This window comes from Staurois parvus, unplaced genomic scaffold (genome assembly GCF_062004578.1).
Source record: "Staurois parvus isolate SC_StPar_1 unplaced genomic scaffold, SC_StPar_1.0 ptg003545l, whole genome shotgun sequence".
In the NCBI taxonomy this organism is placed as follows: domain Eukaryota; kingdom Metazoa; phylum Chordata; class Amphibia; order Anura; family Ranidae; genus Staurois; species Staurois parvus.
In genome coordinates, this window is record NW_028321341.1 from 65,700 (window position 1) to 70,815 (window position 5,116).

The window sequence follows — 5,116 nt, forward strand, 5'->3', positions numbered from 1 at the left end:
AAAACAAAGTAATATACAGTAACTGATGTCATGTCTGCATTAGGACCCATTTACACTTCTACAAAAATGGGCCATAATGAGGACATTGCAAACTGTCCAGAGGAGTGCAGAAAAGTCCGGGGTACAAGAATTTTTAAAAGATGCTTTAAAGCCCCCCTCCTTTTTTTTTGCACATTAACGTGTGTTGCATTAAGTCAGAGAATTCAAATGAATGGGCAGGCAACCCTTCATAATGGGCAGGTATATTTTTCTGGGGGAACGTGGGGGAATGCACTGTATGTATGTAATGGAAAGGGGTGCTGGGGTGTGCAGGGGGATCTGTTGTCACTGAAGGGGATCTATCTTTGTGTGGTGGTCTATTGTTGCTGGTGGGGGATCTGTTGTTGATTGGGCTCAAATGTTCCTAAAGTGATCTACTGTTGATTGAGGGGTCTATTGTTGCTGGCTGCTGGAGAGTCTATTTATGCTGAAGATATGTTGTAGCTGCTGGAGAGTCTATTGATGCTGGCTGCCGGGGGGATCTCTAGTAGCTGCTGGAGAGTCTATTGATGCTGGCTGTCGGGGGGATCTCTTGTAGCTGTTGGAGAGTCTATTGATGCTGGCTGCCGGGGGGGGGGGGGGGGGGCAACACTTGTAGCTGCTGGAGAGTCTATTGATGCTGGCTGCTGGGGGGGATCTCTTGTAGCTACTGGAGAGTCTATTGATGCTGGCTGCTGGGGGGGATCTCTTGTAGCTACTGGAGAGTCTATTGATGCTGGCTGCCGGGGGAATCTCTTGTAGCTGCTGGAGAGTCTATTGATGCTGGCTGCTGGGGGGGATCTCTTGTAGCTACTGGAGAGTCTATTGATGCTGGCTGCCGGGGGGGCATCTCTTGTAGCTGCTGGTGCTGGAGAGTCTATTGATGCTGGCTGCCGGGGGGATCTCTAGAAGCTGCTGGAGAGTCTACTGATGCTGGCTGCCGGGGGGGATCTCTAGTAGCTGCTGGAGAGTCTATTGATGCTGGCTGCCGGGGGGATCTCTTGTAGCTGCTGGAGAGTCTATTGATGCTAGCTGCCGGTGGGATCTCTTGTAGCTGCTGGAGAGTCTATTGATGCTAGCTGCCGGGGGGATCTCTAGTAGCTGCTGGAGAGTCTATTGATGCTGGCTGCCGGGGGGATCTCTTGTAGCTGCTGGAGAGTCTATTGATGCTAGCTGCCGGGGGGGATCTCTTGTAGCTGCTGGAGAGTCTATTGATGCTAGCTGCCGGGGGGATCTCTAGTAGCTGCTGGAGAGTCTATTGATGCTGGCTGCCGGGGGGATCTCTTGTAGCTGCTGGAGAGTCTATTGATGCTAGCTGCCGGGGGGGATCTCTAGTAGCTGCTGGAGAGTCTATTGATGCTGGCTGCCGGGGGGATCTCTAGTAGCTGCTGGAGAGTCTATTGATGCTGGCTGTCGGGGGGATCTCTTGTAGCTGCTGGAGAGTCTATTGATGCTGGCTGCCGGGGGGGGGGAGAATGCTTGCAGTTGCTGGAGAGTCTATTGATGCTGGCTGCTGGGGGGATCTCTTGTAGCTGCTGGAGAGTCTATTGATGCTGGCTGCTGGGGGGATCTCTTGTAGCTGCTGGAGAGTCTATTGATGCTGGCTGCCGGGGGGATCTCTAGTAGCTGCTGGATAGTCTATTGATGCTGGCTGCCGGGGGGATCTCTTGTAGCTGCTGGAGAGTCTATTGATGCTAGCTGCCGGGGGGGATCTCTAGTAGCTGCTGGAGAGTCTATTGATGCTGGCTGCCGGGGGGATCTCTAGTAGCTGCTGGAGAGTCTATTGATGCTGGCTGTCGGGGGGATCTCTTGTAGCTGCTGGAGAGTCTATTGATGCTGGCTGCCGGGGGGGGGGGAGAATGCTTGCAGTTGCTGGAGAGTCTATTGATGCTGGCTGCTGGGGGGATCTCTTGTAGCTGCTGGAGAGTCTATTGATGCTGGCTGCTGGGGGGATCTCTTGTAGCTGCTGGAGAGTCTATTGATGCTGGCTGCCGGGGGGATCTCTAGTAGCTGCTGGATAGTCTATTGATGCTGCTGCTGGGGGATCACTTGTAGCTGCTGGAGAGTCTATTGATGCTGGCTGCCAGGGGGGGGGGGAGCAACGCTTGCAATGCTGGAGAGTCTATTGATGCTGGCTGCCGGGGGGATCTCTTGTAGCTGCTGGAGAGTCTATTGATGCTGGCTCCCGGGGTGATCTCTTGTAGCTGCTGGAGAGTCTATTGATGCTGGCTGCCAGGGGGGGGGGAGCAACGCTTGCAGTTGCTGGAGAGTCTATTGATGCTGGCTGCCGGGGGGAATCTATAGTAGCTGCTGGAGAGTCTATTGATGCTGGCTCCCGGGGGGATCTCTTGTAGCTGCTGGAGAGTCTATTGATGCTGGCTGCCAGGGGGGGGGGAGCAATGCTTGCAGTTGCTGGAGAGTCTATTGATGCTGGCTGCCGGGGGGATCTCTTGTAGCTGCTGGAGAGTCTATTGATGCTGGCTGCCGGGGGGATCTCTTGTAGCTGCTGGAGAGTCTATTGATACTGGCTGCCGGGGGGGATCTCTTGTAGCTGCTGGAGAGTCTATTGATACTGGCTGCCGGGGGGGATCTCTTGTAGCTGCTGGAGAGTCTATTGATGCTGGCTGCCGGGGGGGATCTCTTGTAGCTGCTGGAGAGTCTATTGGATGCTGGCTGTGGGAAGATCTTTTGTAGCTTCTTCAGAGTCTATTGATGCCGGCTGTGAGAAGATCTGGAGGCTAGAAGATGAAGAGAAGCTGAGAGAGAGGGCTGCATTGCTCTGAAGTCCACCGGGGAAGGACAGCCTGCAAAGAACCAGCTCCATTAAAATGCTTGAAAGCAGTTCTATCCACAGCTGCAGGACAAGGACAGTGTGGGTTCCTCTACACCCCTAGAGCCTAGAAGGGAGAGGTCTGCTGGATGCAGGTTCTTGGCAAGTCTCCAGGGGACAGTTCATAGCTTACCTAATTCCTTGTCCTGGGATCAGATACCATAGCCAGGTAGGCTGGAATTCTGTACACCAAGGGGACCAAGATCTCCTACACGTCACATTGCTAAAAATTCACTCAGGGGACACCGAGCTGTGATGGTCCTGGCTGGGACTAGTCAAGTCAAGTGTTTGTAGAGCAGGAAACCTGTTTATTCTGCTGTTTTTGTAATCAAATTTGGCATCCCATAGCTTCTTTACCCTATCCAAGTTGTTAACCCCTAATAAAACAAAAAAAAACCCCAAATACCCTGGACTGTTTCTTGAGTCTGGAAAATGCGTGTTGCCTGGCTGTGCAGGAAATTAGGGGGACCCAAAGCCAGCGGCTCTGAAGAGGTAGCACTACACAATGATGGGGCACTATTCCTTCCACTGATTCCAATGATCCGGCACTATTCCTTCTCATAGCACCAATGATGGGGCACTATTCCTTCCCATAACACCAATGATGGGGCACTATTCCTCCCACTGACACCAATGATGGGGTACTATTCCTCCCACTGACACCAATGATGGGGTACTATTCCTTCCAATAACACCAATGATGGGGTACTATTCCTCCCACTGACACCAATGATGGGGTACTATTCCTCCCACTGACACCAATGATGGGGTACTATTCCTTCCAATAACACCAATGATGGGGCACTATTCCTCCCACTGACACCAATGATGGGGCACTATTCCTCCCACTGATACCAATGATGGGGCACTATTCCTTCCACTGATACCAATGATGGGGCACTATTCCTCCCACTGACACCAATGATGGGGCACTATTCCTCCCACTGATATCAATGATGGGGCACTATTCCTTCCAATAACACCAATGATGGGGCACTATTCCTTCCAATAACACCAATGATGGGGCACTACTCCTCCCACTGATATCAATGATGGGGCACTATTCCTCCCACTGATATCAATGATGGGGCACTATTCCTTCCAATAACACCAATGATGGGGCACTACTCCTCCCACTGATATCAATGATGGGGCACTATTCCTTCCAATAACACCAATGATGGGGCACTACTCCTCCCACTGATATCAATGATGGGGCACTATTCCTCCCACTGACACCAATGATGGGGCACTATTCCTCCCACTGATACCAATGATGGGGCACTATTCCTCCCACTGATATCAATGATGGGGCACTATTCCTTCCAATAACACTAATGATGGGGCACTATTCCTTCCAATAACACCAATGATGGGGCACTATTCCTCCCACTGATACCAATGATGGGGCACTATTCCTTCCACTGACACCAATGATGGGGCACTATTCCTCCACTGATACCAATGATAGGGGCACTATTCCTTCCAATAACACCAATGATGGGGCACTATTCCTCCCACTGACACCAATGATGGGACACTATTCCCCCACTGACACCAATGATGGGGCACTATTCTCCCACTGATACCAATAATGGGGCACTATTCCTTCCAATAACACCAATGATGGGGCACTATTCCTCCCACTGATACCAATAATGGGGCACTATTCCTTCTCATAGCACCAATGATAGGGTACTCTTCCTTCCAATAACACCAATGATGGGGTATTCTTCCTTCCAATAACACCAATGATGGGGTACTCTTCCTTCCAATAACACCAATGATGGGGCACTATTCCTTCCACTGACACCAATGATGGGGCACTATTCCTCCCACTGATACCAATGATGGGGCACTATTCCTCCCACTGACACCAATGATGGGGTACTCTTCCTTCCAATAACACCAATGATGGGGCACTATTCCTCCCACTGACACCAATGATGGGGCACTATTCTCCGACTGATACCAATGATGGGACACTATTCCTCCCACTGACACTAATGATGGGGCACTGTTCTGCCCACTGACACCAATGATGGGGCACTATTCCTCCCACTGATACCAATGATGGGGCACTATTCCTCCCACTGATACCAATGATGGGGCACTATGCCTTTCTCATCCTACCTATCCCGACGCTCCTTCAGTGTCACCTACAATGGTGCCACCTCCCCCTCCCTCCCCCTCTCTGTTGGGGTCCCCCAAGGCTCTGTCCTTGGACCCCTTCTCTTCTCCATCTACACCTCCTCCCTGGGCAAACTC